This window comes from Myotis davidii, unplaced genomic scaffold, assembly GCF_000327345.1.
Source record: "Myotis davidii unplaced genomic scaffold, ASM32734v1 scaffold399, whole genome shotgun sequence".
Taxonomy (NCBI): Eukaryota; Metazoa; Chordata; class Mammalia; order Chiroptera; family Vespertilionidae; genus Myotis; species Myotis davidii.
Window position 1 is genome coordinate 292,423 of NW_006292094.1, and position 8,793 is coordinate 301,215.

The following is an 8,793-nucleotide window of genomic DNA, read 5'->3' on the forward strand; positions in this document are numbered from 1 at the left end:
GTTTTCTTTAATTGAGTGCAGATCAGACCTTAGTGATGGGAGCTGGGTGCAGGGAGAAAGCCTCAAAGGCAGGGGCTCTCTGACCAGGCAGCCTTCTGCTCCCAGAGTGGGGGCGGGGGGCAGGTGGGAGAGGACCTGCATGCATGCCAAGCTGCAGTGTCACCTTTATTAATGATGACGGGCGAGGGAGTCAGCAGGCAGCTAATGCGGACTGCAGCGGATGGTAATTGGAAGGGGTTGTTTTCATTCCAAAGGACAGGGAAGCAAAAGTGGGACAAATGGGAATTTAAGAGGAGGTAGGTGAGCAGAGGGAAAGAATGAGGGGAAATAAAAAGGAGTATGATGTCACTGGGAAAATTGCAAACCAGTAAGTCAATGAGGTGTCATTCCCGGGTCAGAGAGGAAACTGCATAAGAGGAGCCAGCCTGTAACTTCCATTTCCTTCTGCTCCATCCTCCGTGGGCCTTCTGTGGGGTTTTTTTTTGGTGGGGGGAGCATTTTCCCCCGTGAATGACATCAGAAGCAGTGCTCTATGCAAAAGGGCTTGACAGGGGCTCGTTAATGTGCAGCCCGGAGTCAGCCATTCAGCCAGTGATCTCCGAGCTCAGTTTCATGGATGTTTTATCATCCGGATCAGCTTCATAAAAGCCGGAGCATGACCCTTCTGTGGGTTTTTTTTTTGGTGGGGGGAGCATTTTCCCCCGTGAATGACATCAGAAGCAGTGCTCTATGCAAAAGGGCTTGACAGGGGCTCGTTAATGTGCAGCCCGGAGTCAGCCATTCAGCCAGTGATCTCCGAGCTCAGTTTCATGGATGTTTTATCATCCGGATCAGCTTCATAAAAGCCGGAGCATGACGATCCTGCCAGTTTTCACTGTTAACAGATGAAATAGCACTCCCTTCATAGGAATGATGAGCAAGGGCTGCAGTCGCTCCCTTTAGTTCTCAAGACCTTGTCAGCAGAGCTGGCCTAAAGGCAGCCCTGTAGGCAGGGGTCTGTGTGGCTTCCCGTTACCTACAGGTGTACAGGTGGAGGTTTAAGACCCTTTCAGTCTGCCCCCCGCCCTCCAAACATCGCTCGTGACCTCCATCTGCTGTATCCACAGTAAGCTGCGGTCAGACCCTGCTACCTGGTGTGCTGGACGGGCCGGGCTCTCCCAGTAGGAATAGCTAGACAGATGTGGGGACGAGGGGAGGTGCTAGGAGAGGTCTCGGAGAAAAGCTGGGCTCTACTTTTAGAACGTGATGGGGAAGACCTTCTTCATACTCCTTTATTCTTCACAAAGGAAGCATGAGGTGAAGTTTTATCCACAAAGTACTCATCCCTCCTGAAAACTCTTGCCTGGCTGCCTGGTTGGCCATGAATGTGTGTCAGTCTGCCCCTCCACTCCTTTCAGCGTGGAGGCCCCGCAAAGGGAGAAGGACGAAGAGCGGGCAGAGCTTGTACAAATCACCACCCGCAATGCTCCCCAGGCCCACAGGAAGGTTTAAACCATCCCCCACGAGTCAACCAAGAGCCAACTCTACAACTTCCTCAGCTAATCGTCAAACCTCCTGGCGAACTGGAAAGGGGATTGAGGCTGAGGTGGCAAGAAGGCTGTGTGAGAGCCTCTGGGGTGCCAGGCTCCCCACGGAACCCTCTTCCACTCCATCCTCACAGCAGCCCTATCAGCAGCATGCACTGTTATCCCCATTTCAGAGATGAGAGAACTGAGGCTCAGAGCATGAAAGCAATGTGCCCCAAGTTCCAGAGCATCTGAAGAGAGCTGGGATTTGATCCCAGGGCATGGGATGCCCTGTCTAGGGCCTCAGAAAAACTGCGTCTATCAGAAACCAGACATACTTCCTAGTGGTGTCTCACACTGAACCCTTCTTGGTCTTCAAAGCCCCACGCAATGCCGCAAATGAAGGGGTGATCCTCAGCTGAGCCTGAAGTCATGGGAGACTGATACACCATAGAGCATAGTTATTAAGAGGGCTGGTCTTATCTAGGCAGTTGTGCATCTAGCCTTATCAGGTGGTCTCTCTGCCTATATCATCTGCCAAACTAGTGCCATCCTTTCATCCACCCATTTATTCATCCATCCATCCATCTATGTGTCTGTCCATTTCTCCAACATTCTTTTATCTCTATATAGGCACAAGAAATGCTTAGAATGTTTCTTAAGATTTTAGAGGTTTATCACCTGCATTGAATATTCTTAGCATTCAGGGGTAGGCAGGGGGCATGGTAAGGTGAACTATTATGCATTTTTCTTCATGTGATTGCTTAATTTTCATATTAAGATTACATCATGTTTACAAAACAATAGTCTTTTTGTTTTTTCTAAAGAAAACAAAAACATTCTGGAGTCAAGCTGCCCTAGGCAGCTGTGTCACCTCTCTGCCCCTTGGTTCCCTCATCTGTAAAGTGCATGTGGTTTTGCCAACGTTGATTGGATGTTGTGAGGATGAAATGAGATGCAGCATCGACAGTGCTTGGCCCATAGCATGTGCTCAATACCTGGTAGCTGCTGTTACCATCAGCATGCTTTTTCAGCCCAGTGTCTGACATTTAAGTGCCCAACTAATATTAGCTCTCCTTCTTCCAGATCTTTTCTTCCCTTGCCGCAACCGTGTACAAAGTCCTTAGTGATAAGTAGAGGGCTTAGCTGCCCAACACACACTTAGCCCTTTAAATGGTAGTGGTTATCCTTCAGCCCACAGTGCCTCCTGCCCAAGACGTACTATCCTTTTGTGACGCCTTTTCCTGTTGAAGGTTGACCTTGTGTCATCTATAACCTGGATGCAAATGTTTGCAGGAGAAGGCGAGGGGCTACTTAGGAGTCCTCTCCAGAGCCCACATCCCCTCGATGCCCCTGACTCTGACTTTTCTCAGGGAGATGTGAGCTGAGGACATCACACTGCCCTGGACTGAAAGCAGGCTGCTCTGCCCAGCCCTATCCCAGGCACTCGGTGAGAAGCGTGGAAGGCTGTCACTGGTGAACGCACCAAGAATAAATCCTTGTTTCTGAAACTACTCCTTTTGCAATCACATTTGTGAACTTCCCCACCCACACCTCCAACGACGCAATTAGAAACATTTAGAAAAATTGTCTGCTGTTCAGTTAGAAACGGGGGGAGGGGAGGTGTTGAACGATAGCCCCTCTCCTGGCCAGCAGGCCTCGCAGGCCCACAGGCTTGCATGACTTTAACCAGAGGCTGGGAGGGGCCAGAGAAGGCCCCCCTCACTCAGCTCTGAACAGCAGGCAGACGAGTCATATAAAGTTAGAGTCCACATCCACGCCTGCCAAAGGAGGAGGCCTGAGTCTGCTGTGCCCAGTCAGTTAGTGAGAAACTTCGCCGAGGAGCCGGGACACTACCATGAATGAGGAAGAGGCACCATGAAAACACAACTTGTGTTTTTCATGGACCATGACCCCAGGAACAACTCCAGTATGTCTTGGAGGTGGGCTTGTGTGGTTAGACATGAAAAATGCCTCTTTAAAGAGGGATTCCTGAAACACACAGCAGACAGAGCGAGCTTCTTAAAACCCAAAGCAGGGGCCTCCCTTTGCACTTAGAAGAAAATCCAAACTTTTGTCTCTGATCCACAGGGGCCCACAGGACCTGGCCACCGCCTGTCTCTCTGACCTCGTCTTACACCTCACCTGCCCTCATTTCGCACATCCCACCTCAGGGCCTTGGCCCCTGCTGTTCGGTTGCCCCAGAATGCTGTTCTGCCAGATTTTTGCATGACTGACTGTCATTATTCAGACCTACATTAAAACATCAGCTCTCTAAGAGGCCACCCACTGAAAATAGGTCCCTCCCCATTCCATTCTACCTCATTACTTTGTGATATTTTTAAAATATATTTGTATTGATTTCAGAAAGGAAGGAAGAGGGAGAGAGAGAGGTAGAAACACCAATGATGAGAGAGAACATTGTTCAGCTGCCTCCTGCATAGTCCCTCACCCGGAATCGAACCACGACCTCCTGGTTCATAGATCGATAATCAACCTCTGAGCCACACCCACTGGGCTCTTAGTAATATTTTACTAGTAGTAGATATCACTGTCTAAAATTATCTTACACATGTATTTACTTGCTTAATATGTTTCCCCACCCCTGGCCCTCTGACCAACAGGAATATGAGCTCCTTAAGCAGAAATCCCTTGTTAATCTCACTCATGGCTGTATCCCCAGCACCTGGAAGGGTGCTAGAACATAGTAGGTGCTTAAGAAATACTTGCTAAATTAAGGAATGTGTGAAAGAACAATCTCACTCTGGTTTATCAAATATAATTTTAGATGCAGTGTGCTCAGAGTAGAACAAAATTCTTTCAGTTCCAAATTCTCTCCTAAGGCAACACGTGACCCTAACATTCCATAGTTTGTGGAGGTGGGGGGGTTCCTGTAACATTCGTTCAGAGATGGGGAATCTTATAATAAACTCAGCCTCTCATCTAGCCAACCTCTACTAATCCCATACTACATACAAGTTCAAGTCTAGATTCTGCCACTACAGCAATGAATAAGTGGACAGAAATTTCTCCCAGGTGGAGCTGCCAGTGCTGACAGGGGCAACATGGTGGGTTTATGAAAAGAACACAGAGGTTGGAGTCAGAAAGACCCCGATTTTAATTCCTGCCCCATTGTATACTAAACGTCTGTCTCGGCCAGCTGCTTGACCTCCATGCATCTTACTTTCCTCCTCTATGAAATGGGCACACAGCTGACCTCCTGAGGTTGTTGAGATAATTCAGTAAGGCGATGAATGAATGGAATTTTCCCGTCTGCTACCTCCCCTTGGGATGAAGGGTCTCACTGTATTCCTTGGAAGATTTGAAGTCACCCCACACAGAGCCATGTGCATGGGCTCCAACCAGGATCCAAAGGGGTTAGTTTCAAAGGATGAATGTGTGACCAATTCAGGCTCCTCTTCTGGCCTTGATTCAGAGCAGTCTTGGGACCCTGCCCTCCTGCTCCTTGTCAGCGAGGGCAGTTCTCTGAGAAGACACCAAGCCCGCAGTTCTAGCCAATGCCCACAGCACTGGGCGGGGCTGCACACAGCTCACCCTCTGAGCTGCCATGACGTACACAGGAGTGTGTCAGGGCACATCCAGAGTACAAGGCAACCACGTGGCACCTTCCTGTTTTCCTGAGATGCTGGGCCTTTGACATGGAGCAGGTCTCAGGGAGCTCTGGATCTGTGCCATCAGAAGCTGCCCCTGAAGGACGGTGCCTTGGTTAACGCTATCACAGAGCAGGGCCCCTGGTCACCAAAGGATGTCACTGCGCCCGCACAGAGACAGGCACCCCCAAAGCAAACAGCTGAGGGAGTACTTTTTCAACATTTCATGCTTTTGGACATTGTTGTCACCCTTCCTACCTGCCAGCAGCTATCCCCAAATAAAGGAAACCTCCCAGCATGCTCTGTTCCGAGAGGCACACAGTCGATTTACTAAAAAGCTGGACGTTGGGCATGTTGTTAACCAACATCAGAGTCTAAGGGCGCTTAGGTGTTGGTCCCGCACTGTGATGGGGAGCACCGGGTGTGCCCGCAGATGGTCACCGGTAGGGGGAGGCATCACTTCCTCTGCCCAGGTCAGGACTGCAGTTAGCTGATCTGCACAGTTTCTCTGGACCAGAGCCATCAGCAATGACAATAGTAGTCATCGTTGATAATGATTGAGGGCTTTCTCTGTCCTCAGTGCTTTACACAAATTGATTTAATTCTCATTAGAGCTGTATGACCAAGGGACTCTTTCTACCCCCTTTTACAGACGAGGACGCTGAGGCACAAGACCCTGCCCAAGGTCACACAACTAGTAAGGGGTAGAGCTGAGATTTGAACTCAGGCCGCCCCGCTCCTAGACCCCCATTCTGAAGCTCTCTATCCTGGCAGAACCGGATGTAAGCTCCTCAGAGCTCTTGAAAACACAGCCTTATCTGTCCTGCCCACTGCTGCACCCCAACACCTAGCGCAGTGCCCAGAACTTGATGGTCGCTCAGATGGAACGCATACTCTAGTCTCCGCAAATCTCACCACAAGCTCCCATTCTGAGCTGCCCGATGGAGGAAGGGGTAGTAGACGCCCTGTTTTTCCTGACACCACAGCCTCCCACCTTCGGTCCTGGATCCGCCACACAGCCAGCACCAATTCCATCCAAGAATAAAATCCGTTATATAACCACATGGCAGTCGCAGGGGTAAATGGAGAAGCAACCTCAAAGTGTCACTCGGCCACTTTTAGTCTCCAACGGAAATCGATGGTCCAGTAGCTAGACCAGAACGTCTCCTCTCCCTGCGAGCCTCCCTGGGTGTGCAAACTTTCCTTCATCTCCTTTCCTGGGTGCTCTCTCTATTTGATTTTATTTTATTTTGGTCGTGCACATTATTTGAAGTTACTATAGCAACGTGTCACCAGCTGGTATCGCATAGTAATGTTGGCATTTTAGGTAGCAAGCTCCGGAAGTTGGCTGTTTTCCTCCCTCTGCGATCTCATCACTCCCCCCAATCTCAGGTGAGTGGGGTACACATTGGCAGCAGCCATGCCCCTCCCCCTGTTCTGTTTGTGTTTCAAGGCCAGGGGAACCTTTAGCCTCTTCCTGGTTCCCCTGGCACTGCAGGCGTCCTGGCTGGTGTGTAGGTGCGTTTGCATCAGAGCTGGTTAAATAGGTATGTTAGGTTGAGTGTTGTGCACCGAAGCTATCAATGTGGTGGTGATGGTGATGGTGATGGTGATGATTTTTTTTTATGCAAAGAAGTAGGATGATTTGTGGAGGGCTGCTCTCCTGATCACAATCATCTAGTAGCCCAGCTAATTAATATTAATCACACGATCCTGGGTTTTTCTTTTTCCCTCTCGCCTGGGCACAGTGAAGGGACCCCGACTGTTTGCCTTTGGAGCTTCGGCCCTCTCCCAGGTGTGCGAGACCTCCCACACACCGCTGGGCTGGATTAATGAAGAGGGTTGATCGTCTGGGTGGCTGGAAAGGCTTAGCAGCCCCTCATCAGCCGAGTGCCTGGATGATTGCACTTATTTTTACACGTTTGACCTAGTTTCACACCGTGTCTCCTCATGCTGTGATTCATTAGCTACGTTTTAAACCGCCCTGAGAGGAGCCGGGGTGACTCTGCCCAGGCTTGTGCCAGCGTCTCAGATACAATTTCTCTCCGGAATTTGATATGCAGGTCCCCCTGGTATTCCGTTTTGGGAAGCAATTTCCCATCCGGGCGCCTGGCATGCTGCTTGGGTATGGATGAGTGGCTGCCTCATGCCTTGGTAGTAAATCTATGTCCACTACAGCATCTTGGCCAGGGCTGGGAAGAAGCGGTCCTCACCAGCCTGGACTGCAGGGGACCCCTCCACCCCCCTGCTCCACACGCAGCCCTCAAAGGCTGCTGGCAGGGCTGGGGGTGTGGGCTGCTACACTATAAAGTTTGAGCTGTGCCAGTGGCAGGAGTATCTGAGTTGCCCAGGCAGATGCAGTCTGACCATCACCCCCATCCCCAATTCTCCTCTCTCTTTCTAAACATTTAAAACATGGTGGATGCAGGGGATCTCAAACTTGTAAGAAGGGAAGGGGGCAGGAAGCGAAAAGGTGGATTTCCATGCCCAGGACACTGCTGATCTGGGGGACACGACAGAGGAGCCTAGTGCGAAACGATCATTCTGTCTGCGAGACAGAGGTTTTCTGGTTTTGATTTTGTTTTTTTGTTTTTAATTTAAATGACTGGAAGAGCCCTTTCAAAATATGAACCTGCGGCTGGCGTCTCCAGCCATTTCACGGATCAGTCAGTCACCCCGGTGGGATGTCTGACAGGTGTGGCTCTAAGGTGGGCTCCACACCGTGGTAGAAACAGGGGCGCTCCCCGTTGGAAGTGAAACGCTGTCATTTCTCACTAACAGCCAAATGCAGGTAACTTGTCCAAACTTCAGTCTCCCGCACTACTGAGAGGCACTCAGCCGGCGTTTCTCCGTGGCCGTGACAACGAAGGAAGGGGCACGCTGGCAAAAGTAATGCTGACGGGTGGGGGAGCTGGAACACCCCGAGCCAGTCCTTACACAAAGATAATGGTTTCTTTCATGAACCGGCCACTCTCTCTCAGTGGGGACCCGTCCCCCTCCCCCTCCTCTCGATGTTTTTCTAAAAGGAAGCATGGAAGTTTCTCTAAACAAGGCTTCAGACAATGCAGCCCTTTCAAGGTAATGCCAGTGAACTTGAGCGCGGAGGTTTGTTTTTCGCCTTTTGCCCCCTTCACATTCAAATCAAGCCTTTGGGAATGACAAGCATTCCCGTGCCTGTGCATTTGGGGCAGCCTGCGGCTCTCACAATGGTGGATTTCCCACCACACACACACACACACACACACACACACACACACAGCGCCCAGCCCCAGGGCTCCTTTACGCCAAAGCTTTAAAAGTAAACTATTGTCCAAGAGACGATCGCATTTTCTCTCACGGGATCATCCATCACAGAGAAGAAAGCCTGGCCAGCCTCTTACCTTGAAGCAGTGGTTACCTGCAGGGGAGGTCCTCCCGCGCCTTGCACAGCGAGCCAGGCTCTGGCCAGCCGCGGACTTAAACCACGAGAAGGAATAATAAGTCCTTCATGTTGTAATTTCCACTGTTTAGATGCAAGAAGTGTAGTGGGTCTGCTCACGTAGGAATAAATAAAAAGCCGAACAAACTGCTGGGCTGCTACCATGTGAAAGAAAAGACCTCTAGTGGCCACAGGCTGAATTCTTTGAGGAAGGGAGACAGGAGATTGGAGGGAGTAGGAAATAGTATGTGTGCTCTTT

General features: G+C 50.3%; 2 protein-coding genes across 3 annotated transcripts in view; one reads left to right on the forward strand and one right to left on the reverse strand.

The window, feature by feature from the left end:
* The window catches only part of FAM196B (family with sequence similarity 196 member B), a 103,355-nt gene extending 94,670 nt beyond the window's left edge, over positions 1 to 8,685 (reverse strand). Inside the window, exon 1 of the mRNA XM_006765378.2 lies at positions 8,497 to 8,685. The gene's annotated coding sequence lies outside the window, so the exon portion shown is untranslated. The remainder of the gene's footprint in view (positions 1 to 8,496) is intronic.
* DOCK2 (dedicator of cytokinesis 2) overlaps positions 1 to 8,793 on the forward strand; it is a 365,121-nt gene that overhangs the window by 272,266 nt on the left and 84,062 nt on the right. The gene's annotated exons all lie outside the window — the stretch shown is intronic.